Source organism: the organism of the source record quoted next, unplaced genomic scaffold (genome assembly GCF_019419815.1).
Source record: "Pyrus x bretschneideri cultivar Hongxiangsu unplaced genomic scaffold, Pyrus_bretschneideri_v1 Contig30, whole genome shotgun sequence".
NCBI classification, from domain to species: domain Eukaryota; kingdom Viridiplantae; phylum Streptophyta; class Magnoliopsida; order Rosales; family Rosaceae; genus Pyrus; species Pyrus x bretschneideri.
The window spans coordinates 1791584-1803086 of record NW_025999613.1 but is presented as its reverse complement, the minus strand read 5'-3'; the positions used below and the strand labels follow the sequence as shown (position 1 = coordinate 1803086).

The following is an 11503-nucleotide window of genomic DNA, read 5'->3' as shown; positions in this document are numbered from 1 at the left end:
CAGAGTTTCCGATCTGTCAATGGGACTAGAGATGAACTTTGATAGAAGTTGCACGGTGAATTTGAGTCCCAACACTGTGCTTCCAACTAACGGTCATCGATCCCATGTTGAAAACAGGAGCACAAAAGGGAAATTAAAACGTAAAGATGATTTATTGAGCATAAAGGAGGATTTTGTGGAAATCACCTTTCATCGCTATCGCAGTGCTTCTTGTAAAAGTGTTCCATCTAGGCCTGTTGTTAATGTAGACCTTAAGCATGGTTTGATATATCAAAGCTCCAAAGAGGTACAATATATTAAGAAAATGGGCACTGTCGAAGGAAGGAGAAAGGTTCAAATGCCGCATAGTAGTGACACCTCTTTCTCTTACCGAATTGTTGACACCATGTGTAGTTCTGATGAGGAAAGCTCACAGAATAGGTCTGCAGTAGTATACTTGAAATCGGACTTGAATGCACCATCTGTTGGATGGCCTCATGTTGAACCATGTTTGTCAGATAGCTTGATTGATATTTGTATGGATCTAGATAACAGGGAAAAGCACTTTGCTGAAGCTTTACGAGACTTCTCAGTGGATCTGAAACTAAGAAGTGATGCTGTTGCTGGACCTCTAAACAATGGTAATGAACTTCTGGAAAGAGACCAAGTTCACACATTGCACAAGTCTTTCTCCGCTAAGGTGGAAATGCTCCTTTTTCCTTCCCCACCAGATAGTGCACGCTCGTCCAGGGTCAGCTCAAAGACCCGGTTAAGCCCTATTAGAAAGATGTTTGATCCGTTCATGAAGTCCAAGTCTTTGAGAACTCCGAGTTACGTAGTGGAACCTGGTGGAGCCAAAACTACTGTGCCGGCAAACAGGTCACATCAAAAGTCGGTGTTGCCAGTCTTTTCAAATACTGTAGAGAGTCCAGATTGTGAACCCCAGTTTACGAACCGAGATAACCACCAATCTTCTGTTGCATGTTCACCAGTTCACCTATATGGCCATCTCAAGTTACAAAATAAACATGGAATGCCATTTTTTAAGTTCTAGTTGAAGTGCTCAGAAGATGTCTTTGTGGTCAGGACATGGAAAGCAGATAATGCGATTAATTGGATGTATACCTTTCACTCCATAGGAAGTAGAAAAAAGAGCAATGCCAGTGGTTGGGGATTATATGGTAGCGACAGAGATTCTTCAATGGTGGGACAGATGCAAGTTTCCTGTTATCTATGTTCGGAACTCAAAGATGGAGTTTTTATAAATTCCATGGTGACGGAGTTTGTATTGTATGATATTGTTCATGCAAGGCAAACATGTGCTGTTCAAGAAAACTGGAAGTGTACCCCTGATGATGTTAAACCTCCCAAAGGTTCTAATTCAAGCACAGTGGGGGCAAGTTTAAAGCCGGACGAGTCTTTTCCCGCCAAGGTCAAATTTCAACAAAAACATGCTTCCGAAAACAGTGATAATTATTCTTCAGCCAGGCCATCTGCAGATTTGCATCCAAACCTTGAAATTGCAGCCATTATTATGCAAGTTCCGTTAGCAAAGAGAGAGAGCTTGAAATATAAAACTAGTGATAACGTACATTGAAACCTACTGTCTGTGGGTGAACAGAAGAAGGAGGTTGCCCCTGATAGCCGAAGTCCAGGAAACTTACTGGTGGTAGCGCCAGCTGGAAACCATGGCATGCCGAGTGCTGAAAGCAGTGGTCCCTCATCATTACTAGATTGGTGGAGGTTGGGTGGAGGCTGTGACTGTGGTGTCTGGGACATGTCCTGTCCTCTTACTGTCTTAAGCAATCCCCACACTCAAAGCGCTGATAATCAACTATTGGCGGAGAATCAGAAGCCTATGGAACTTTTTGTTCAGGTAAACATCTTTGACATTGGAGAAAATTTTCGTGATCATAGCTTGAATTGGATAAATGAAGTTCTGTTGTTAAATTCTGAACTAAAAAGAATTCTAGAGACAATGGGTTTGATTTTGCTCGTTCCCCATTGAAGGATCGTAGTTGACTTGCTGCTAATTTCGTTCTTCATCCTTTTTCTTCATGCTTGGTGACGGTGTAAGGAATTTCATGAGCTGTTGCTTGATTTTGATTTGTTTGTAGGGATCAAAGGAGAAAGCACCGGCATTAACTATGACGATGGTTGAAGAGGGACGCTATGCAGTTGATTTTCATGCTCAGTTATATACACTACAAGCATTTTCTACATGTGTTGCCATTCTGCATGGTACAGAAACATCCGCAGCCGTGGGGCAGTAGAGGAACACACAGTTGTCACAATGCAAATCATTGAAAGTACTGATTGAGGAAGAAGTGAAGTACCTAATTGAAGCAGTTACCGCAGGGGAGAAAAAGGAAGTAGCTACGAGGGTGAAACAAATCCAACCGTCTTATGTACTGAACCCACCCTTCTCTCCAATTGCTCGGGTGTAGATTTCAAGCAGCATCTACGGTTTGCTACAGAGAATCCCACAACGGATTTAGAGATGATCCCGAGTCTAGCCAGTAACCAACACCAAGTGGAAGGGCATTGGCAACAGATGGCAAAGGCGATGATACAGTGATAGTGAGGGTCATTTGTTATCAAAAAGTTGTGGCACGGCTCGATGGCCAGCTCAGTCAGGCGAAAAGGGCTTCCTGAAATCTTAGACTCTGAAGCCACCAAGGCTTGCCATGGCCGGAGGGTTAGTGATAGAATTTTTATCACATGTAAAAGTAGGGTTAAAATCACTTAAAATACTTGCAAGAATACAAGGTAATTGTAGTATAATTGCTCATGCAAGGTCGTTGTCCCCAAAGATTGTTTGACTAATTCGTAATTAAATCAACTCTTAATTAATTATTACAATAGATTTTTATCAAAGATTTGAGATTTTTGAGTTTGAAAATATTGAATTAACAATTTAAAGAAACCTAGAAGTTGGAAAATAAATGCAACAAACAGAAAAACGTTTTTTTAATTAAAAATCAATTTAGGGAAAGACTAGGGTTTAGCCATTACCGTCACAATCCTATGCAATTCTATCAATTACTTATGAATTTCCACATTCATGCTTTGAAGGTTATGTTTTCCTAATGCATATTTTCCTTGTGATGTTCAAGCGAAAACGTATATCTAGCATGCAATCCGTCTGTGATGTTCAGATCAAATATAAACATGCAGGACTCACTAAGCTTCGTGAAAACCCTTTGAAAAACCATGCAACCTTTAAGAGCGTGATGTTTGCCTTAAGTGAACTTACAATTACTAATCACAAGAAACCTTCCTCAATTTCAGGGTGATGTTCCAACAAAAATTGCATCAAATTACTTGTCTAAATACCATAATGGTGATCAATCATTACAATATATAAATAGTTTTAATCGCAGTGATTAATAATTCAAAGCAAGCATGCATCCATTCACAAGCAAATTAATAAAACTACATATTCTTGCTAAGGTTCATGGCCTAATCCTAGCAAAAGAATTAGTTACTGTTGACCCTAAAAATTACAAAGCCTACGCGGCGCGCAAGCCGAATAACTAATAAGCTAACTAAGTCATTCGGTTGAATGCGGGGCGTGCCAACTCGTCGGCCGAGCTCGGCCGAGTAGTAAAATTTGTTGATGTTGCGTTGAGCGCGTTGCTGACTTCTTTATCTTGCGACTGCGGTCGAGGAAGGAACACTCTCGGTTTTTGGGTTCTAGAGCCTGAAGACGAGGCTGCTAGTTCTGCGAAGTTCACAAGTCGTCGGTGCCTGATTCGGTCACCGTGATTATATTCATAAGAGTATAAGCACGTTGAATTGACACCAGACTATATGGACACAAATATTCAAAGGTGATGTATGTCTTGATGGTGAATGTGGTTCGCCCGTCAGAATGCCGAACTCTAAAACTCACTTGTGAATATCCAATCATAAAATCACTCGGCGTCCGATACGCCGAATGTCGTAACTCGTAACACCTTACTTCGCCGAGACTACTGATAAGATGACCCCTGCCAATAAGGATTCAAAAACCCTCCTCGGCCGAGACTTGGATAGATAACCAGTCGGCCTCGACGCAGTGCTGTTTATCCAAACTGAAGATGCTCCTTGATTAGCTGATTCTACGGCAACAGTGCTGTTTATCCAAACTTAAGGTATGTTGGTGGAAAAAGAAAAGGAAAAATCTCAAGGTATTTGAGAGGTTTTGCGCAGGGCAATTGTATGTTGAATTGAAGGTCCTTCTTTGTTGCATGATTTCTTGTATTTATAGCACCCACTCCTTGAGACCGAATTAAACCCCTATTTGGATTGGGAGTCCTTGCCCTGTTCCAACTTTACTTCGAACAACCCTACTCCCATTAGGACTTTGAACTTACCCCCCTTTGAGGCTTTATTCATCGCTGGCCGAGAATCCTAGTTACACCAGGACTTCCTCGACCCTCTTTGTTTATTTGGACTACTCCTTCTTATGATAGGACTCGACCAACCCTGCTAAATGACCCGGAATCAATCAAGCAGCCCATAGTATTTGACATAGCTTTGGGCCGAGCACAACCCTATACTTGGCCCAACAATATTATTTCGGGCCCAAACATTGCCCCCTCGTTTCTGAGGTCACCGACTGTCAACCTTTGGTCGGATTTCGACCTTGAAGAAGCGGAACCATCTTTTGCTCTTTAGACTTAACTGTTCTTGATAACCATTACCATGCACATTTATGGGATATGATTGCACTATCCTCGTTACTCCCGACGTACAACCATGTGTCGACTCTTTGCCAATCCTAACAACTTTCAATCATGGCCCTCGAAAATGTGCACCCACTGAAGCGTCTCTTCCTCATTAATGCATTAAAACCGCCGTCGCACGCAATCGTGCGTCCCGGATCCTTGAAAACCTCGATCCTATCCTTGCAGGTTCCCAAAATATCCGAAATGATTGGGGCCATTTCCCAGTTAAATTTCCCCCCAATTCAAACTTTAGTGCTTTCAAATACCAAACGTTTGATCTTCCTTCTGAAACGCCTATAAATACCCAAATCTCTTTCATTCGTATCCTACGTTTTCAGAGATTTTGAAATCTTCCTTTCGTCATTCCTGCTTGCTCAAACCACGCACCCTCAAGCTCATCTCTCCTAAACCCCATTTTTAACCTACGCACCACTTTTATTCCTTACCAATGGCCTCCTTCATCTCCAAGCTTTCCGACGAGTGCAATAAATGCAAGGACTTCATCGACCGGAACACCATCAAAATGTTACGCTTCGAAAATGACCTAGCTACCACTCACCAAATTCTGGGGCCACTATTCAAAGATGCAGTGTCGTCGTGCATCACTAACCTCCTCAAGGAACAATGCTTGACACCCTTACTGCAGGGGTTTGATTGGTCAAAATGGTGTTTGGCACGGCCCCAAGGAGCTTGGCCCTTGACCACTGCAGCTTGGGCTGCCTAGGTCGACCGGATGGGAGCATTCTTCAGCAACGAATGGAAAGCTCTCGACATTCATGACGCTATGATGCTCTTGACCATGGAGATCACCATGGATAAAGAACTGCTCATAGCGGCCTTGAGTTTATGGTGTTCGGCTACCAACACCACGATCATTCCTTTCGGCCCTTTCGGCCCCACCGTCCTTGATATATTAGCTATCCTTGGGACTTCCCCATTTGGTCTCCCAATCGATGATGCCCTTTCTGGATGTCCTTCACATCTCGACCTGAAAGCGCTGTTCGACGAACGGGCCGTCGAGACACTCAGCTGAGGCAACCGAGAGCCTTCGAAAGAAGAGGTTCAAAAGCTACACAAGAACTTCAACTATAACACTCTTATCCTCCACTTCGCCGACCGAGGCGAAGAGAATCTTAGGAAGGGAGAACATGAAGCCTTCCTCTTCTACTGGTACAACAAATTCATTTGTTGTACCAAGTCAAACAAATGTTTGGTCGAGAATATGCAGGTGGCTTAGGCCCTGGCTAACGGTCACTCCTTGGTGCTCAGTCTGGCCATCTTTGCCAATCTTTTCCGTTGTTTGGCCGAAACGACCATCAAAAAAATTGACCCGCACCAGAACGGACCCCTCTGGGTATTCCAACTCTGGCTGCAGGTTTACTTCTCCACTATTCGGCCCGAAGTCCCTGTTTTCCAGCTTACTGTAGTGCTTGGGTCCTCAACTGGCCTCTTGACCAGCGCCTCCTCACCGGGCCGACAAAGTCCTTAAACACTTCTTCGACCTAGACGTCCTCTCTGACGACGAGTTCCTAGTGTGCCGGCGTCAGGAATATCCCGCCTCGATCAAGCTTCCGACTGCAGTGTAGGCCGAGACCAAAGATGCTGATCTTCGCCAGCATTGGGGGTCATTCGTATTGACCCGCGACCTTCCCCTTGGTTGCGATGCCCGCCGAGCTAGCTGGGAGGTCTATCATCCCCATTTCGTCGCCCGACAGCTCGGCTACCTCCAAGGTTGCCCCGTACCTCTGCTCGCTTCTCGCTCCCTCTTAAGTCGAGAACGTCTTTCTGGTTCCTTCGAGAGGGAGTGTAAGACGACGGAACAAGAGTTTCAGGAAAGTGTAAAAAATTTCAGCTTCGACCGATTGTTCATGAATCTTTGGGTACCGACACCTTTGGGGATTGGTGGGACGAGTACATTCGTGACTTCTTCAGTGTCTCGACCGAAGATGTGATGAGCAGAATCTTCGGCGACCGGCCCAAACAAGCTTCTGCGGCCCAATCCAAGGAAACGACCCAAGGTACATTGTCCTTTCGTCTTTTGTACTTCAATTACTTGCCCCCTGTTATTGATTACTTCGCTATCTTAGGTGGTCGTGTGTTGAGAAAGGCGGAGGTGGTCGCCAAGGCGGTGGCCAAGAAAAAATTTGTCCTCACGAAGAAGACCATTATTACCGGGTGAACACCGTCGACCAAGCGCCCCCACCAGGACACCGAGATGGGGGATGACGCTCCTCGCCCTTCCAAACGTGTCAAGAAGTTGGCAAAGAAAGGGGACCGGGAGATTCATGTTATTCCTAGCGACACAACAGGAGCGACTGCTTCTACCGTCTCTCCTTCCATCCCGGCTGCCCTGGCTTCGGCGGACCCCTTTCCTCCGGCCGTCCCCACGACTGGGGTTAATGCCGATCCGACCGTTATACCAGCTGCAGCCTCAGAGCCGGCCATTGCGCCTGCCTTGGGGGCAACGGCTACACCCGTCGAGGCATCCCCCATCCAGCGACCGACGGTCATTCTGGAAAAGGTATGATTGCATTACTAACCTTTGTTTATTCAATTTTCTAGTTGTAACAAAAGTTTCCTCAGGACGATGAAAGCGAGAGTGATGAGTTCTCGCTGGAGCGTCGCCCTCGACCAGCCAATTCTCCTCCTGCCAATCCTTCCCCTGTGGTCGAGGAAACTGTCCAATCGGCTCCTCCTCTAGCCGATCGTGGGAAAAGACCCCTGGCCGAGCCTGAAGCGACGACCGAGACACCGCTTAATCCGCAGGATGAAGACCTCAACATTCCTCCACAAGAAATGTCCTCGGTCTTTGTAAGTCTTACTTTTTTTTTTGTTGATTTTATCATGACGCACATGTACTTAAAAGAAATATTAAATGTCAGGTGCCCGAACGTTCATTTCACCAACAATTTTATCTACCGACAGGCGTTGTCAATATTTCCTGGCCACCATCGTGGCCATCAAATGTAGATAACCTCCATCGGCCGCATGAATTAAGAAGCGGTCTTAGGCACTGGGCTCGGCCATTAAGTTCTCTAGGTTCGAGCAATGAACCAAAAGGCATGGTCGATGTCTCCTCCCGGCAGGTCTAAAACCACTCCTTTTGTCATACAATCCATTTAGAGACACATTCCCTTTGTTATGTATTTCCTATCTTTCCTTTTACTGACGTTTTATTTTCCTGTGCAGCTTTCATGGGAGGTCGAGCTTGACGTCTTGATCGCGACGATCTCGGAGGCGGCTGGCTCTTCTACGCCCGCAACAAGAACTTCCGCATCCACGACCGAACCGAATGCCCTTACCAAGCTGCAGGAATTGCTGTCTCTATCGGCGTCACAAATCCTTGAGCGCCAAGGCCTCGACTCGGTAGGAGCATATTTGAACGATCTTACAGTTGATGGTCAATTAAGCACCGAAGCCATCACTTGAGCTTCTTCTCTCTGGAACGCACTCGGGAGTACATTTTCAAGAGAGCTCTCCAGACCGAAGATGACCTGAAAGCCATGATGGTCGCTCAAGAAGCTTTGCGTCCACGGGTCGATACGCTGAAGGTGAGAAAAGATGCGCTGGCCGACCTTGATCGTCAAATTTCGGAACTTCAGAATCATAGGTCGGCCGTTGCTTCTGAGCTGGCGAGAGACTTCGAGTCAGGCGGCAAGTCCTGCCTGACTGAATATGCAGCTAGTGTGCGGCATGTTGAGCAGCTGAAGATGGATAAGAGGAATCGGCAGACCGAGGTTACTATGGGTGAAATGAGGTGGTTAGAATTAAAGGTTGTTCTCCAAACTCTCTTTCCCTTCTCACCTTAAGGGTGTTTTAGCCGTAAATAGGTCCATCATATGTACTTGTATGCTCATTTTTACGGGCTTGTTAATGGAATAGTCTATTCTTGCATTTCCCATATGACCGGGTAGTACTTTTTTAAAAATTTTCCATTAATCGGTAATTTGTGAATTAAACCGATCCGATCTCTGAGATGCTATGTCCCCTTGTCGAGAACTTTGTGAACGATGAACGGTCCTTCCCAATTTGGCGACCATTTGTCGAACCTGGAGTCTTTAATCCCGACAGGCAACACCATTTGCCAAACCAACTCTCCTTCGCCGAACGTTTTTTGTCTGACGTGTTGATTATAAGCTCGCTCGATGATTTTCTTCTGTGCTATTAATAAGTTACTCGTGTCGATCCGACTTTCTTCTAAGTCTTCTAATTCTTATCGCATGGCTTGACAATATTCGGCACTAAACAAACTACTCTACTCGATCACTCGTAATGAGTTTATACTTAGCTCGACTGGCAACATAGCGTTGTGTTCGTAAGTTAACGCGTAAAGGGTTGTTCCGGTGGCTGATTAGGGTGAAGTCCGGTATGCCCATAATGCTTCGTTCAACTTTAAATGCCACATCCCAGACCTCTCTCTTACCCTTTTCTCGAGAATGCCGATTAATACTTTATTGCTTGCTTCGACCTGCCCGTTTGCCTGTGGGTAGTACGGTGTAGATTGCTCAAGTCGGATATTCAGACTTGCCGTGTATTCCCTAAACTTATCGGCCGTGAAGATTGTGCCATTGTCTGTTATGATCGTTTCTGGCACGCCGAATCTGGTCACAATATTTTCCTCTACAAAACTGCAGACTTCCTTGGCTGTTAATTCGGCATATGATTTTTCCTCGACCCACTTAGTGAAGTAATCGGTTGCTACTATTATCCACGCGTGTTTTGCCGCTCCCGACGATTGTGTGATTTTGCCGATTACGTTCATTGCCCATCCCCTGAACGGCCATGGTTTAGTAATTGAGTGGAGTAATTTGGCTGGGGCTCTCTGCACTGGTCCATGAATCTGGCATGGTATGCATTCCCGTGCGTATTCGATGCAATCCTCTAATATACTTGGCCAGAAGTAACCGTGTTGTCGGAGCAACCAACGCATTTTGCGTCTTGATTGGTGAGCTCCACAAATTCCTTCATGTACCTCTGTCATCGTTTGGGCAGCCTTCTGTGGGCCGAGGCACAATAGTAGTAACCCATCCTCACTCTTTCAGTATAATTTATTTTGGTATGACACGTAATTCGTGGCGTAGACATTCGTTCTCCAGTCGTGTTTCCCATCAGGGTTATCGAGGTATCGTAAAATCGTCTAGTAGTGCCTCGACGACACATACTTCTACGGGGTCTCCCCGTTCCAGTAACGATGGTAGCGACATCACCCTCGTGCGTATTACGTGATTGCGCTGGAGAGTTTGCTGATTGACCGAGGCTGGGTATGATCACAAAATTGTGAGTGTTACTCGGCTTAGCTTACCCCTCGTAAGTTGTGCTCCGAAGGCGATTTGGGCGAGTTCGTCGGCGTCCATGTTCCGAATATGCGAGATATGCTCAAATGTGATCCGTTCAAACGACTCGGCTAAATAGGTGGCGACCATGTGATAGAGTGCCAAAGTACAACTCATGCAACGGAACACACCGTTGAGTTGGTTAATCACGAGTTCAGAATCACCGAGGACGAGAACGCGGGATGCTCATAAATCGTGTAAGACATGGAGGCCGATGATAAGAGCTTCATACTCGGCCTGATTATTTGTACAGCTGAAATCCAACTTGAGAGAAAAATATCAACGGTAGTGGTCGGGTGACTGAATGGCAATAGCAACACTAGCCGAGGTCGAAGTACTGGAACCATCGAAATGCATAGTCCAATGGTTGTTGCGTGTTGTGACTAAGCCGATTTCGATGTCGCTCCCCCCAAAACCTTAAGGAGAAGGGTGTTGGGCCAAAAAATCGACGAGAGCTTGGCCTTTGACGGCCTTTTGGGGTACGTACTGTAGACTGAACTCAGATAACGCTAGCACCCATTTCCCAATTTGGCCTTTGACGATAGGCCGAGTTAGCATGTAACGAATCACATCTGTTTGGGCAATGACCTGCGTAACAGATGAAAGCATGTAATGCCGAAGTTTTGATGCGGCGAAAAACAAAGCTAAGCAAAGTTTTTTGATGGGTGAATAATTAAGCTCTGGCGAATTCAGATTACGGCTGAGATAAAAGATTGCTTGTTCACGCCCAACATCGTTATCTTGCGCGAGGAGACAACCAATGGATTCAGCGGCTGTCGAAATGTACAGTTTGAGAGGTTTGCCGCAACAAGGTGGAACTAGTACGGGTGATGTGGAAGGGGACACTTTGATTTGCGTAAATGCCATTTGATGTTCTTCACGCCATTCAAACTTGTCGGAATCCTTAAGTTTGAGAAGCATAGAGAATGCCTTCATTTTGCCGGCCGAATTGGCGATGAAGCGGCAGAGAAAATTTATCTTCCCGAGCAATGACTGGAGTTGTTTCGTTGTTGTCAGGGGTGGAGCGCTAATGATTGCGCTGGCTTTATTTTCGTCGACTTTAATGCCGCGATGGTGCACCAAAAATCCTAAAAAATTACCGGCCGATACACCAAAGGCGTACTTGGCCGGGTTCATTTTTAGATTATTCTTGCGCATGCGGAGGAACGCTTGCCGTAGATCATCCAGGTGCGTTTGGCGGCGTTTCGATTTTACCACCACATCATCAATGTAAACTTCTACGATCGTACCGATTAAGTCGTGGAATATCGTATTCATGGCTCGTTGGTATGTGGCGCCGGCGTTCTTGAGGCCGAATGACATTACTACCCATTCGTAGGTACCGAGTGCCCCTGGGCAACGGAATGCGGTTTTGTGGACGTTGGCTTCAGCGATAAAGATCTGGTTATAACCAGCATGGCCGTCCATGAAAGATAGCAATTCATGATTGGCTGCAGCATCAATTAGCAAGTCTGAGAT

The 11503-nt window shown here is 45.6% G+C and overlaps 1 pseudogene; it reads left to right on the top strand.

Moving 5' to 3' along the window:
- Window positions 1–2738, top strand: LOC103954848 (annotated as a pseudogene).
- Window positions 2739–11503: the final 8765 nt, after the last annotated feature.